The sequence below is a fragment of the Elaeis guineensis genome, chromosome 1 (assembly GCF_000442705.2).
Source record: "Elaeis guineensis isolate ETL-2024a chromosome 1, EG11, whole genome shotgun sequence".
Taxonomy (NCBI): domain Eukaryota; kingdom Viridiplantae; phylum Streptophyta; class Magnoliopsida; order Arecales; family Arecaceae; genus Elaeis; species Elaeis guineensis.
In genome coordinates, this window is record NC_025993.2 from 19557812 (window position 1) to 19575812 (window position 18001).

General features: G+C 35.8%; 1 pseudogene; it reads right to left on the reverse strand.

Annotated features, from left to right (window-relative positions):
• Positions 1-18001, reverse strand: part of LOC105032671 (probable glycosyltransferase At5g25310) — a 59356-nt pseudogene that overhangs the window by 17559 nt on the left and 23796 nt on the right.

An 18001-nucleotide genomic window follows, 5' to 3' on the forward strand; every position in this document is an offset into this window, starting at 1 on the left:
TACAATATTCACGAGCCAATCTAGATAGGCCACCTCGTGGATGAAGTTGACTGCTAGCAATCTGTCGACCTCCTCATTGATGGCCTTCTATCGCTCGGGAGCAGATTTTTTTTTTTTTGCCTCATCGGCTTGTGCTTGGCATCGACATTTAGTCGATGGATGATCAGCTCCTCTCTCAATTCATCACTTAAGGAAGATCCGACCTGAATAGTTTTGGTCGGGTCCTCCTCGTTAAGGGGCATCAAGGTGAGTCACTCTGTTGGTTTCCCTTGGCTTTCTTCCTCTCTTTGGTCCAGTCCATATCGATGAGAAAAGCTTCAGATGGCTTCTTTTCTTTGACTATGATTAAGTAGCATTGTCGGGCTAACTGTTGATCTCCCCTCGTTTCACTGGTTCTTTTTCTCGTTGAGAAGTGCACGAGCAAGTGATACGCTGAGACAATTGCTTGGAGCATGTTCAGTCTGGGTCACCCCAGGATAACATTGTAGGCGAAGGAACTCAACCATAAGGAAATTGAGTTGCACAGTCGATTGCCGGGGTGGTCGTCCAGTAGTAATAAGTTCTATTTCTCCTTCTATCTTGATCGAGTCACCAGTGAATCCGGTTAAAGGAGCATTGACTGGTTTAAGTCGATCAATAGAAAGTCGCATTCGAGAAAAATAATCATAAAAAATTATATCCACTGAGCTTCCATTATCAATAAGACATCATTTCACATCATAATTAGCTATCATTATTGATACAATAATAGCATTATTATGAGAAGTTTGGACTCCTTGCAAATCTTTCTCGGAGAAGATGATGTTGTTGTTTAGTCGCTGACATTTTGGGAAGCTTTTGAGTCGTTGGCTCGCTGAGGTCTTGGTTCTGTTGAGATCATGTTGACCACTCCCGCCATAGGTTGTGTGTGAACTTCCTCGTCAGGATGCGGTTGAGGTTGAGAGTCACCCAACAGCTGCATAGGTCGGTCCTGCACATACTTTTTGAGGTATCCCCACCTTATCAGGTTCTCGATCTCATTTTTCAGCTTAATGCACCACTTAGCATCATGGTCGTAGTTGCAATGGAACTGATAGTGATGCCTCCAATTATAGAACACTACTTTTGTCTTCATCAATTGGGGTCATCGAAGGTAGTCCTCCCCCGTGATCTCTACGAGGATCTATGCATGAGGAGTGGTTAGAGGGGTGTAGGAATTGTACCAAGAGCTGAAGTTTTTTGGCCTCAAGCTTGGTTGAGAAGGTAGGGCCTCCCTCTTAGTGTAGGCTAGATTAGGCCCTGCAGAGTTTCCTTCTTTCTTGGTTTTCTTCTCCGAGTCCTTGCCGTCAGATCGACATCGGTCCTTTTTGTCCTCTTGCGCTCGGATGTACTTCTGCACATGCTCGAGGAGTTCGATAAATGTTTGGAGAAGCATCTTGTCTAGGGAATAGGTGAATTTGGAGCTGCGTAGTCCCCATTTCATAGCCGTAATGGCCGTCGACTCGTCGAGGTCTCGAACCTCCCAGGTGGTAGCATTAAAGCATGCCGTAAAATCTCATCGAGATTCTCCATCTTGCTATTTGACAAAGAAAAGACTATCAGATGTCCACGACGCCTTCCTATTGGTATCAATGTGCATCAAGAAGAACTGTCCAAGCTGGTTGAATGAATGGATACTCTTCGATTGAAGTCTAAAGTACTATGTTCGAGTAGTTTTCCTAAGGATGATAAGAAAGATGATGTAGAGAAGGGCATTGGATGTCCCTTGAAGAAGCATGAGAGCTTTGTAGCTCTCAAGGGGTCGAGAATCAGTCGAGAGAAGGGCGGACAGGAGCTGATGTTGAGTTCAGTGGTGGGATCTTGGTTGTTCACTTGGAGCCGATTCAAGCGGCAATCAAACTCCTTTAGTTTGAGATCGTATTTGTCTAGCTACTGCTGAGATTCATCGAGATGCTTGGAATATCCATATGTAGAATCTTCCCTCGAAGAAGATCTTGATAGAGATCGTGGCCTCTTCCCCTTATGTAAAGCTTATCAAGGGGAAAGGGATCGACGATCGTCGGAAGTGGCGTGCAAAGTGTGCCGAGAGTCAGGTTGTGATGACCATCGGATGGGTTGGGAAGCTGTTCAATGGGAGCATCAAGATGAGTGGTGGGATGGAGAATAGGATCAGGGACTCTGCTTGGAGGGCATGTCCCATGGCATCGAATCCTCTATCAGCCATTATTGCTGCTGCCACCCCACAGTGTGCTGGAGATAATGGATAGCCTCCATCAGTGCTCTAACTTGCTGTACCAAGGTGAAAAGCTATTACTGATCCACTGTTTCCTTCGATCGTAAGGCACTCGGCTCCTCGAAGGTCGCCAAAAGTGCATCATGCTGTGATGAGCATCAAGCGAAACCAAGAGAAGCATTTTGTGCTCTCGTCTTGGTCATTATAACTCCTGAAAGGATATTTCTCGTTCCCCCTTTCTGGTGTGTCAAATTATTGTAGCTCATCTCTGATGGGGTAGTCGGATCATCACATTTGAGTGTAGAATGGCAAGAAATTGATGGAGAAGGACCACTTGTCAGAGAGAGGATATAGTCAAAAGGGTCGAGAATGGAAGCGAGGGCTCACGGTATGACGAACGAAGGTGAGGTCAACTTAGATCGGGTGGAAAAGTCAGCCGATAGTGTCTAGTGGCAGCAGAGAGACCTGCAAGAAAAGTTCACATCGGAGATGGCTCTGATGAAGACACTCTGACACTCAAGTCAATTTTCAGCTTAAGAGGTAGAGGAGCAAGTAAGGCAAAGTTTTGAGCTTTGAGTCTTGAAATATGCATACCTTTTGGGTGTCTTCTCTTATCTCCATTTATAGAGAGAGTAAGATAAAGGATGAAATGATAGAAATGTATTCTGATAACATCCTGTAATATGAAGCCGCATAGGGGCATCTTTAAATGGCATCGTCAGCAGGCATGCCTTTTATCCAATGCAGCGACGGTCGGAGAGGTGGACCTTATTACACATATGTGGCATAATTAATGACTTTATGGTGTCCTATCATGGTGCAGAGTAAAGTGCTTAGGATATGATCTCAGGATGATGCGACTTGATGTGACTCGACATGACCACATGGTAGCCTCACTTGACTGCCCGCTATTTGGTCGATGTCGATATTTAGGTCGGTCACTAGCTGGAGTTAGATAAAAGGGATTGGAAGTGATCCGAGGTGAGTGACCCATGTGCCAGCAGTCCCAAGCTCGCTAAGAAGGGTTGGTAAGTCAGGCTGGTAAATGATCGATCTGAAGTATCAGGCGCTGTAGGCAGCGAAAGAACATGATCTATGAATCAGGGCTATTGTGACAGACAAATACGTCGGTTCCTCACCGACGCCATTGGAGAAACAGGCTGGTCATTGGCCGATGTAGTCTTCAACTTGGACTTCGCCATGTCTGGATGATATTGAGGTCCAACCTTCACCGATCTCAATTTTCAGATGAGGTCGGTCTCCTGGTGAGACCGACTTTCTGGGGCCCACGATCTTTTGGTGAGGTCAACTTTTGGTAAGGTGGGTTGTAGGTTGAGGTTGGTTATGTTACGAGGATCTATCCCAATAGTCATAATTTTTATTTTTTTAGAAAGAAAAAAAGCACTAAAATATAGAGCTAACAAAAATTTAGGTGCTAGTTAAACCATGGCTAAAAGGCCATGCGCCTACTCATACTACTTACTACTCGTCACCCTACCTCCAACTATAGAATGAAGATTAAATATCAATAGGTAGCATCGACATCATGAACTACTCCATCATACTTGTCCGCCTGCTCAACATCTATCTAATAGTTCTGGTTCGAATAAGACTAGAATCCTAGTGAACAATGGATCTAGATTCATCGACATTTCGTTGCTCTGTAGATGATCTTAAATGGCACAGTTAGGGGAAATGATGCCTTCAAATGTGAGGTCGCAAGCACCCACCGACACGCATGCTGAGTCCCACTCCTTCCCGTCCACCTCTTCATTTGATTTTCTTTACCCGTATTTATATCGACCACACGTGACAGAAAGAATAATGCCTTTTTTGCCAATCACATATTAGATATGATAGAATATTTTTTTATAATTTATCTTCTAAACTCATGTATTTGACATTGTTATTTAATAAAATAGACTTTTTAATTTATTATATGCTGCATCTTATTATTTTTTTAAGATTATATTGAACCTTATATATCTGGACAATGATTTTAAGACCGTGATGAGATCATGCTAGTGAGATCTAAATCTTTGATAACCCTGACCTAAAATATTTTTAGTTATTGGTTCATTGAGTTGAAGATCAATGATACCAGTAAGACTGGCACATCCTATGTATACTTAGTGATGAGAATAGTTGATCTCACAACCACTTATGTGGTAATACTAATACAAGGATGTGGGTGCTCATTAGAGAATGAGTTTATTGAATAGACCTAAGAGAGAATATCTGATGGACTCTTATTGACATGTCAGTTGATTGTTCTCAAGTATAGTTGTGCAAGTGATCCTTTGATCTGAGATCACCATGGTACTTTATGCATATGAATCCATATTTTGGTTCACTTTCTAACTTGATTCTTTGATCCTTGTGTGGGATATTCTGGATATGGTAAAATATATATAAAGATTGTGAGTGATCAATAAGGGATCAGTCGCTCTTAATAAGGGGAGCAAACATCTTATGTGATTTCAAAGGTTAATGATTCTGAAAGTCTTTGGCCAAAGCAGGATGATAATTAGAAAAAAATTTTTAATATATCATCAACTGAATCATCACCTCCTAATCGAGATATATTTAAATAAGTAATTAAAATTGACATGATTTCATGCCCACAGCTCATCTAGGATGTTATTTGATTGAAAAATTGAATTGCACGATAACTTACCATTGAAGGATATTTTGATAATTTCAATCAAATTCTATCTCTTTCGGATAGTTATGACACATCGCTAGATGCTAATCTTGACTTGTGGACTCATTAAAATTAAAAAATTTTAATTCAAAAATTAATTAGAAAGAGTCTTAGTTAATTGAGATACTTGAGCTGACCTAGTCTGATCGGATTAGAGTTAGGTCATGAGTCTGTATCCACTGCTGGCTAAATTTGAAATCTAATGGGTCACACACTTTGGAATTTGATCTTGATCTGATTTAATTAGGATTTAATATAAATCTTAGGGGTTAACTTAATTTACTAGCACATTGTGTTAACCCAAGTTTCTAATTAGGTTAAGTTTAAAGTGTTTGAGCTAAACTGAGCTCGTTGCCTTTGACCTAATTGGATTAGGTTTATTTTAATTGGACTCTTATCTAACTTAAAAGAGTTTCAAGTGTGAAAAGACTCCTCCATTCCACCCAGGTATCCACACCAAAAATAATTACCGCCACCCTCATTTATGCATTAAGAAGAGGAAGAGTCCTTCCTTAAGACTCTTAACAATCTCTTCAGTTTCCATATTTTTTTCTTTATTATCACATGTCAGATTTAATTAAAAAAATTATGGAGCACAAAAAAGAAAGAGTCCTTCTATGTGAAGTCTCTTCTGCACCACTTAATTCATCATAGAAATAATTTCTTTGCGTGAGGGAAGTGAAGTGCCAAGAGTTAGCGCCCCTTAGGTCTCCTTGACACCTCTTCGTTACCAATTTAAATGGGGTGCCTCTTAGGGGATAAAGATTGAAAATTGATGAAATATTAAAGACCTTGGTGTGTGATAAGAGGAGAAAAAATATAAAAAAATTTAGAAGAAAAGACAAGAAAAAAAATTGAGTGGAAAAGATAGAAAGAAGAGAGGTAAGAAAAATAACAAGTGAGGTGTGCTTGTCTTAGGGTTTGATTTTTTTATATATTGGAGTATAAAATCAAATCTTAGATTGTAAAATTTCTAGAAAGAATTCTCTTGATATAATCTTAGTGAAAAAATTGAAGGCAATAGTGCGTTGGTGCGATCGTTCTTCAAAAAAGAAGCCTGCAGTATTCTTATGAAGAAAAGGCTGCAGTGGTGCACCGGTTGGAAAGGACCTTGACTATCTTCCATGTGGATCACCGTTGGAGGACTTTTGCTTTGAAGTCTCATAGAGATCACCTTCTTACTATACTACTCATTTGAGAAAGTATAAATTTCTAACTCTTTGTATGCTTGTATTTTATTTTGTTCGACATCTAGAAGGTGATTCTAGGGTTTGAGTTTTGGTTCAACAGTTTTAATTATTAAAGCTTGCGATTTGCATGTTAAAATTTTTTAAAATTTATATTCCACTATGTGGCTGAAACATAACAGTGGTATCGGAGCCATATTTGTTAGATTCGATCAAACAAGTGCAAAAGTTGTAATATAGATTTGATCTAATTCATATTTTGCCAAAATGCTGTATCGATTGCTAGCATCGGTCTTAAAAATCAAAAATTATTTTTGACTTTATTTGAACCATGGATTTAAATTTTGGTTATTAGATTTTAAATTTATGATAATGTAAAATTTAATGATTCATGGTTGTTTTGGTGCTTAAAACATTTTGATTAAGGGTGTATTGTATTGCATGCCTAATTCGATTAAGGTTTATTTTATATTAACTGAACTTGTTATATGTTAAGTCATTTGTACACCCTTTTTTGATTATTGTAATTATTTTTTGGCATGCTAATATGAATGATATTATAACTTGAAAAAGCATGTTGAATAGCATGATTTGTATATTACATATTATGTAGAAGTTAGGATGTGCCGAGACCCGTCCAAGACCCTCTATAAAAGTCAAATTAAGTAGTAGTGTCGGGATTCACTTACAAATCAAATATCGAATTTATTTGATCAATTGGTATCTAGATAAGTATTAAAGATGGTTTTCTAATTAAATCCATATGTTGGCCTGACCAACTTTGTTGGTGTCTAAAAAAAGCTATGGGGAGCCTCCCACCTCTTATCTGGCCAATTTGATTTTATTGAGTTTCAGACTTAGATTGATTAATGATGTGACACTACAAAGGCCTTTTTTCATACTTAGTCAACAGAGTATGTCAAGATCTTAAGGAGCTTATTGTGCTATCCACAAGGCTTACTATATAAATTGATATGATGTTGACTAAGTGCATACTGATGCTTATGGTATTGGGTTTTGGTGACGCAGCGGAATATAGATTTCAAAATTTTTTAACACATATTCAATATTTGAAAATAAAATTTAATATTTAAATAAGATCATCAGAACACAAAACCCTAGGAATTCCTTGCTGATTACAATCAAACCACAAAAGCATGTATATCAAGAGAAGACCAAAAGTCATATACCACCATAAAGATCATAAACTAGTGATTTTGAGATCTGTATGAGACTCCAAAGTAGAAGCCCTCCAACGGTGATCCACACAAGATTGATCAGGATCCTTCCCAACTCGATATGGTGCTGCAGCCTTCTTCGCAAGTGCACTGCCGATCGTCCTTCATAAGAACGGATTGCACCATTGCTTGTTTGCCTTCAGAACCTCCACTAAGACCTCTTTAGGAACTCTTCCTCAAAAAATTATATCACATAAAAATTAAATCAAATGTTCAACACTTGAACAAACTGATTTTAGGACAAGCATTTTATGCTTTTCTTTTCTCTCATCCCTTCCTTTCCATTTTTTTTCTCTTTTTTCCCTTGTCTTTTTTCCAAATTTTTTTCATTATTTTCCCTCATTTCTACACCCATCCTTAGCCAAAAATGGCACATCAAAGTAAGAAGTAGCACCCCCTTTAAATAGAAAACATGGGGCGACTCCATGGGATGCCAACTCTTGGCATCCCTTAACTATTACATGCTCCAATTAATTTTTTCTGTATAATCCAAAGAGATGGCATGGAAAAAGAAGTGATTGATCAATAGAAGGATTCTTCCTCTACCTAGAAAAATAAATTGCCATCATATGGCACGTGGAATAAAAGGGAGGGCGTGAAATACCAAGAGTCCATGACAAGATGAACTCTTCCTAATTCAATGCATAAAAGTGGCATCCCATCATATTTGGCATTCAAACTCTTTCCAAGAAAAGGATTCCTCCTTCTTCTCTGCATCCCAAAATTCCAAGGGTCGTCTAATGACATGATGAATTAAAAATGCATAGAAATAAAGGAAAAAAATAAGAGTCCAATGTGAAATGGACTCTTTCATTTTAATGCCAAATAATGGGGCGTCCCACATTTATTTTGGCATAGAGTTCCTTTTAAGAGAAGAACTCCACTTTCTCTTCCACGTCCCACATCCCAAGGCTCCATCTAATGGTGCACAAATTTAAGGAAGGAGTGGAACATATAAGAATTTTAAGATAACTATGAAAGAAGGACTCTCCTTCCTTAAACCAAAAATAAATGTGACACCACCTTTTATTATGCATGTGGTTTTGACGTGGAGGAGGTTGGTTCCACATGAAACTCTTCCATAAAAATCAAATAAGCCACCTATTTAAAAAATAGGTTCAAACCCAATCACATTAGGTCAAGACAACAAGTTTAGGTTAGCACAAACATCTTTGCACTGAACCCAATTGGAAACTTGGGTTAATTCATATGCTAGCAATTTAATTAACCCATTGAATTTATAATAAATTTAAATTGATTGGACCAAGATCAAATTTTTATTGTGTGTGATCCATTGAATTCCAAATCTAGCCAGCAGTAGATCCAGACTCTCGACGTAATCCTAATCCGATTGGATTAGGTCAGCTCAAGAGTCTCAATCAACTAGAACTCTTTCTAATTGATTTTTGAATTAAACTCTTTTAATTTTGATGAGTCCACAAGTCAATATTGACATCTAGCAATGTGTCATGACTATCCAAAAGATTTAAAATTTGATGAAAATATTAAAATTACTCTTTCATGGTGAGTTATTGTGCAATTCAATCTTTCGATCACACAATATCTCAGAAAGATCATGGGTATGAAAATATGTCAAACCAAATATCTAACCATATGTATCTCGATCTGATCATAATGACTCGATTGATGAACCAGTACAAACTATTTCTACTGTTCATCCCTACTTTGGTCAGAGACTCTCAGAGTCATCATCCTATGAGATCACATAGGATGTTCTCTCCTCTTACAAGGAGTGACTGATTCCTTGTTGACCATTCACAACTTTTATGCACACTTCACTATATCTAGAATATCCTACACATATCTCAAAATGATGTGCTAGAGAATAAACCAAAGTAAGGATCTATGTATATAAGGTACCATAGTGATCTCAAGTCAAAGGATCACATGCGCCACTCCCACTGAAGAACCATCTGTTGACATGCTGTAAGGCTCCATCAGATATTTTTTCTACAGATCTATTCAATGAACTCATTCTCTAATGAGTACCTATATTTTTGTATTAATATCACTACACAAGTGGTTATGAGATCAACCACTCTCTCCATCGAGCATATATAGGATGTACCAGTCTTATCGGAGTCATCAATCTCCGACTCAATGATCCAATGACTGAAAATATTTTAGATTGGAGCTATCAAGATTTTAGATTTCACTGACATGATCTCATCATGGCCCTAAAATCATTGCCCCAATCTATGAGATTTATCATAATCATAAGAATATAATATAGCAAATGATAAAATATAATACCTCATATAAATAAAAATAATTAATATCATGTAAATGAGCAGGAAGATAATAAAAAAAAAAATTCTATCGCATCCCATGTGATAGGCTTGTAGGGTACTATTCTTTCAATCTCCCACTTATACTAAAGTCAATCGTCCTTGTATCTGATGCCCATGTAATCAGGATGTCGATTATGCTGCTACTATGTATGGTTTAGTGAACTGGTCTATTATGATATTCTTAATATTAACTCATTTTATGATCAAATTACAAATGAGGTGAAAGTACTTAGGATGTGCATGGGTACTCGATGAGACAACACCCAACTAAATGATGAACCCTTCATCAAGCAACTTTTCTTAGCAATCTCTACTAACAGCAATTAACTGAGTCAAATACAGTTTGCTGCTTGGAACCCTTTTAATTCACTACTCCTCTAGTACTTTTCAAATACTATGAGAATGCTTTTCATAATTTTCATAAGATCCTATCATGGATCAGCCCGAAATCAATGATTATGCATAAGGCATAATTCACATCAGGCTTAGTACATTGAATATATGGGTAAGTAAACACCTTTACACCCATTCATGTTGAACCCTTTCAACATAAAAATCCATGTAGATTGGGACAAGCCCTGCATCCACTTACATCTATCCCTATATATGCCAAGTATAATGGATGCTTAACCCAAGTCACTTCCATGAAAACTTTTGTGATAAGCATATCATAGATCGAGTGCGATATCGGGCTTACCTTCCCAATATGCTGTATGTCACCTACATACAAAATGAAGAAGTTAGTGGGACTCCCACTGATATTCTTGCACACACATGGTTCATCTATATTTTGATAAAGTCAAATATTTTTACTATCTCATCAAAAATAGAGGTACATACTCCTCAATACCTGCTTGAATCCATAAATGCATTTACCCTCCCACTAGAGACCAACTCTCTAGATGGTGTATGGCAATAGCAAAAATCCAAATTGCCATCCCTGTTGGCAACTTGTTGGGTCATATCCATAGGTGCTTCAATCATAGTCCACACTTGGTTGATAAATAGAGAGTTCATTTCGGATATCATGGTTTTAAGCCAACTGTCAGAGTCTCTACTCATGACAATCTTCGAATGGATCAAGTAAAACATCATTCATAATAATATATAGTATATTGCCATTCACAATTACAAACCCATATTTTGAGTGGTATATTACACATTCAAATTGATCTTTCGGTGAGGAGGTGTGTATCATGGTCATGCCTCATCACTGGGCACATCTGATCGAGGATCAACTTGTGGACACTCCACAGGTTATGATAGATTAGTTCATAGGTTTTGAACTTCTTAAGTTCAATTATTCTCCCACTATCTCCTTTTAAAAAAATTTATTTCTTAAAAGGTAACATACCTACTAACAAAACAACTTTTGTCAAGCAGGATGGTAGAAATAGTATCACATACTATTCTTTAGGATAAACTACAAACTGATAAAAATCTGTTCTAGCACAAACTGATGTACATCAACCCTTTTCACATAAGTTAGGCAACCTTTCTTTTGCCTTTTTCATATCTCATATGGAGTGGTCGTAACAAATTTTGATAGTATCTAATTAAAAACATCTACAGTAATTTCTAAGATATTTTCTAGAATGAGACAATAATATTTGTGAAGTATTTTAGAAAATACATCATATCACATATGAAGTGTCAATCTCTGGGTCGAGATATTATTACTCTTCGAACATCCATATGTTCAAGACCTAATACCTTGCTTGCCCTGAGATATGTGACCATCACACATATATATATATATATTCATCAACATGAAGAACATCATCGAGTGACAGAAATATAAGACCATAGCCATAAAATTTATTAGAAGGAGAGTAACTTTTACTTTTAATATTAATTTCTAATCTATGTTACAATAACATAGGGATTAAAATAATATTTCTGATAAACAATGGTCTACTAATTTTTAAATAAGTAGGTTTCTACATCCTTAGCATTAATGGACTATCTATTTGTACTAAAAGCAAGTAGTCACCTCACATCAGCTTTATAGGTCCAGCAAACACTTTGCATAAATGGAACCTATATAAGATATCACATACCTAAAATTTTAAAACTGAAACACTCAATAAAATATTAGTTTGTATCACATACAAACTATTATCAGATACAACTTTTGTATCGAGCTATTGCTTCACACTTGCAAGACAATTCTTGCTATTTATCTTATCATTGCTGTAATGATATTAGATACCCTAGTGAAGATATTCTTCACCTTCTTGTCCTCAATCATTCCATGACATTCAATCAATTTTAAAAATATCCTAAGCAGTGAATGTAAAGATGCAAATATGTATATAAGAACATAAAAAGGACTACTCATGATGACATGCACAAGTTAGATGAGGATTTTTATCTAATTGTGTCTCCAACTATTTTAATGAATTTCATAGCCCTCAAGTATGAAATCGAAGAACCTTATCATAAAATTTTTTAGTGAGGTTGAGATCCCAATTCCTCATAAAAAATCTTGTAGATAGCACAACAAGCTCTTATAAGTTCAAGGATAGGTAACTCTTTACTAAATGCATCTCATGCAACTCACAACATAACTTTTGCTTCTAAAATACTTATAGCCTTGTTGATAGAACAACAAACTATAGTATTTTAGTTAAGTCATATCCTTTAATCTTTTATGATCATACCTAAATAATACTATCCTTATAGATAGCACAATAAGGCAGCACTACCAAATATGCCATAAGCATCACTAGGTCAACATCATATCAATCACTATAGCAAGCATTGTGGATAGCACAACAAACTTACTACAGTTCTTGATATACTCTATTAACTTAGTATGAGTTAAATACTATTAGCTTCATTATGCACCAAAATAGTATTAAGTTAGTCCCCACAGCAAGCCTTGTGGATAGCACAACAAGCCTACTATGGTTCTTGACATAATAGTGACTTAGCATGAAGGAAGGCATAGATAGTATTCTTAACACTTCACTATTATGACTTAATATAATTTGAATGAGAGATTTTAGATCTCAAGCACATCCTAAACATTTAATCATGCATCATTTGCAATTTAAATTCTAATTTTTTAACTACCAACATATATGAGCATATCAAGAAAAATAAATAGTTATGGACTTTGAAAAAATCATCCAAGCTACAAGATGATCTATGGGTCTAACCCTAGGTGCATCATAGATTGAACCATCTCATGGTCAAACTTATTGCGTCTCTGCTCTCAAAATGTCTGATAGTCTAATCTTCATCACCATGAAGTCTATCATGAATGCTTGATCTTTATTTGAAAATAGAATGATATAATTTTAATCTATTCTCAAATAATTTTTTTTCTATAATTTTACATCAATATGTAAAAATCTCAATCAATAGTTGAAAATATAGAAAAGAGAGGTTTAACTGATAATATAATGCATCAGGGATATATAGTTCTATTGCAACTCTTGCAGATGTATTAATATAATCAGCTAACATGGAAGCATTCATGCATCCATCCATCACATGGATGTTCTAAAGTCCATAACCAATCAACATACATTTTATGATAATTATAAAACATAGAAACAAACTACTCATATTATTTTCATTGCGATATCATTCAAACGCATGTTAATTAAGATGCTCAAATTTATGGGGATAAGACCCATCTAGAATTTTTGATTCGGGTTCAACGCTTGATCCAATTTTAACTTTAAGTTAATCATTTGTCATTCATTTAAGTTGAGTTGATCAATTCTTAAGTTAAACCTAATTTAATTAAGTTAACTCAGATTCGATCACCCATAACTCAAATCCTAATCAAATTAGGTAAATGACAAATTTGATTAACCAAAATTAAACATGGCTTCTAATCAAATTAGAATCATGAATTTGATTTAATCTATAATCATTAATTCTAAACACTTTAGATCAATGAATTATAGTTAAATCAATTCATCGACAAAAATCCTAATCCATGTTTGATGCATCCTTTCCATAACTAAAAATTTTTGGCTCCACACATACCTCGGGCAACAACCAAAATGGTCAACCCACAATGGTGAGTGTCCGATAATATGATGGTCGGTGCTTGGATCTTAGGTAAATGCATCAAATGCAAAAATCTTCGATTTTGGTAATGTACATCCATATGTAGCATTCCAAAACCCCCACGCATCGCATGCACTGGATTTCAATTCCATCAAAGAATAGATCATAGGATCTAAACTAAATTTATCACACAAGTCTATAAACCATGAAATTTCATATCCAAGGTATGATCATGGATCGATAACACTTTATCATTAACAAAAATACATCAAAAATATCAACTAAATATCAATTAGAAAAATTAATTTTGACATAGTTTGAATTGGATCTAATTCATATCACAAAAATAACATGAAATTTGACTGAATCAATCAAGAGTAGCTCTGATACCACTGTTGGATTTCGGTGACATAGCAGAATATAGATTTAAAATTTTTTTAACATGTATTCAATATTTAAAAATAAAGTTTAATATTTAAACAAGATCATCAGAACACAAAACTCTAAGAACCCCTTGATGATTACAACCAAACCACAAAAGCATGTATATCAGGAGAAGACCTGAAGTCATATACCACTATGAAGACCACGATGTGATAATTTTGAGATCTTCACGAGACTCTAAAGTAGAAGCCCTCCAACGATGATCCATACAAGATTGATCAGGGTCCTTCCCAACTTGATATGCTGCTGCTGCCTTCTTCGCAAGTGCGCTGTCGATCATCCTTCACAAGAACGGGTTGCATCATTATTTGTTTGCCTTCAGAACATCTACTAGGACCTCTTTAGGAACTCTTCCTCAAAAGATCATACCATACAAAAATTAAATCAGATATTTAACACTTGAACAAACTAATTTTAGGATAAGCATCTCATGCTTTCCTTTTCTCTCATCCCTTTTTTTTCCAGTTTTCTTCTCTTTTTTTCCTTATATTTTTTTAATTTTTTTTTATTATTTTTTCTCATTTTCACACCCATCTTCAGCCAAAAATGATATGTCAAAGCAAGAAGTAGCACCCTCTTTAAATAGAAAACATGGGACGACTCCATGGGACGCCTACTCTTGGCATCCCTTAACTATTACATGCTTCAATTAATTTTTTCTGTGTAATCCAAAGAGATGGCATGGAAAAAGAAGTGATTGACCAGTAGAAGGACTCTTTCTCTACCTGAAAAAAATAAATCGCCATCGTATGGCACGTTGAATAAAAGGGAGGGTGTGAAATACCAAGAGTCCATGACAAGGTGGACTCTTCCTTATTCAATGCATAAAAGTGGCATCTCATCATATTTGGCATTCAAACTCCTTCCAAAAGAAGGACTCTTTCTCTGTGTCCCAAAATTCCTAAGGTCATCTGGTGACATGATGAATTAAAAATGCATAGAAATAAAGGAAAGAAATAAGAGTCCAATGTGAAATGGACTCTTCCATTTCAATGCCAAATAATGGGGCGTCCCATATTTATTTTGGTGTGAAGTTCCTTCCAAGAGAAGGACTCCACTTCCTCTTCCATGTCCCATATCCCAAGGCTCTATCTGATGGCGGACAAATTTAAGGAACAAGTGGAACATGTAAGAATTTTAAGATAAGTATGAAAGAAGGACTCTCCTTCCTTAAACCAAAAATAAATGTGATGCTACCTTTTATTATGCATGTGGTTTTGATGTGGAGGAGGCTAGTTTCACATGAAACTCTTCCATAAAAATCAGATAAGCCACCTATTTAAAAAATAGGTTCAAACCCAATCACATTAGGTCAAGGCAACAAGTCTAGGTTAGCACAAACACCTTTGCATTGAACCCAATTAGGAACTTGGGTTAATTCATGTGCTAGCAATTCAATTAACCCATTGAATTTATAATAAATTCAAATTGATTGGACTAAGACCAAATCTCTATTATGTGTATGACCCATTGAGTTCCAAATCTTGCCAGCAGTAGATCCAGACTCTCGATATAATCGTAATCTGATTGGATTAGGTCAGCTCAAGAGACCCAATCAACTAGGACTCTTCCTAATTGATTTTTGAATTAAGCCCTTTTAATCTCGATGAGTCCACACATCAAAATTGATGTCTAACAATGTATCATGACTATTCAAAAGATTTAAAATTTGATGAAAATATCAAAATTATCCTTCCGTGGTGAGTTACCGTACAATTCAATCCTTCGATCGCACAACATCTTGGAAAGAGTATGGGTATAGAAATATGTCAAATCTAAATACCTAACTATATGTATCTCGATCCGATGATGATGACTTGATTGATGAACCAATAGAAACTATTTCTACTGTTCATCTCTGCTTTAGCCAAAGACTCTCAGAGTCATCATCCTATGAGATCACATAGGATATTTTCTCTCCTTACAAGAAGTGATCGATTCCTTGTTGACCACTCACAACCTCCATGCATACTTCACCATGCCCAGAATATCCCATATACATCTCAAAGTGGTGTGCTAGGAAATAAACCAAAGTAAGGGTTCATGTACATAAGGTACCATAGTAATCTCAGATCAAAGGATTATATGCACCACTCCCACTGAAGAACCATCTGTTGACATGCTGTAAGACTTCATCAGATGTTCTTTCTACAGGTCTATTCAGTGAACTCATTCTCTAATGAGCACCTACATCTTTATATTAGTATCATCACATAAGTAGTTGTGAGATCAACTACCCTCTCCATCGAGCATACATATGATGTACCAGTCTTATCGGAGTCATCGATCTCTGACTCGATGATCCAACGACTGAAAATATTTTAGATTGAAACTATCAAGATTTAGATCTCACTGGCATGATCTCATCATGACCCTAAAATTATTACCCCAATCTATGAGGTTTATCATAATCATAAGAATATAATACAGCAAATGATAAAATATAATACCTCATATAAATAAAAATAACTAATGTCATGCAAATGAGTAGAAAGATAATAAAAAAATCTCATTGCATCTCCATGCGATTGGCTTGTAGGGCACTATTCTTTTATATGGCATATTTGAATAGTGTTGCCTTGTTGTGCTATTCATAAGGACAGTATTATTTAAGTATGATCATATGGGAATGAAGGGTTAACTTAACTAGAATACTATAGTTTGTTGTGCTATCTACAAGACTATGAGTGATCTAGAGGTAAAAAAAAATATTGAGAATTGTATGAAGTACAATTGGTGAAGAGTTACCTACTCTTAAACTCATGAATCTTTGTTGTGCTATCCATAAATGTTTGTGAGGAATAAGGGTCTCAACCCCACTTAGAAATATAATGATGTTTCTCACTTTTTATACTTGAGGACTATAAAATTTGTTAAAATAATAAAAAAATATAAGTAGATAAAAATTCTAATCTAGTTGTGCATGTCATCATGAGTTATCCGCTTATACTGTGTTCTCATAATTATAGATTAACTGCATAAATGGCACCCTCATTGTCACTTCGAGGCATACTATATGCAAATAAATTGATCGGACCACATTATATGGATTGGTTGAGAAATTTAAGAATAGTTTTCACACAAAAAAAAATCTCCTATATACTAGATCCACCTGCACCTGATACGATCGAAGAAGATGCATCTGAGGAGAAAAGGGTCACATATAAAATATAGAAGGATGACAATGTGACTGTCAAGTATATCATGCTTGCCTCAATAAATAATGAGCTTCGAAGATAGTATAAGGGCATGGATGTTTCTTCTATACTCCTTAATCTAAAGAAGTTATATGGACAATAAAACCAAACTGCTAGATATAAGATATCTAAGCAGTTGTTCAGTGCCAGAATGACTGAAGGCACATCCATGCAAACTCATGTCCTTAAGATGATTGATTTGATCACTCATCTTGGACAAATAGATTTCACTATGGATGGTGAGCTTAGTCAAGATTTGATCCTGTAGTCCTTCTTCGATTTCTTCTCATAATTTATCATTAACTACCACATAAACAAATTGAATATTAGCCTACCTAAACTGCTGAATATGCTTAAAACAATAGAGAGCCATTTCAAAGGTGAAAATGCTCCAGTTCTTCTTGTAGATAAAATTTTTAAGAAGAAAGATAAGCAGGATTCTAAGAAAAAGATGAATCCTAAGGCTAGCATCTTAAAGAAGAAGGCGAAGAAGGTCTTCACCAAAGGTACTTGCTATCACTATGGCAAGGACAGACATTGAAAGAGAAATTGCAAGGAATACTTTGTAACTGTGAAACACAAGGAAGCAAATATTGCTAAAGATTTGCATATGATACAAACAAACTTATTATTAAGTACTTCAACTTTAGATTCTTGGGTATTGGATATCATCTGTGG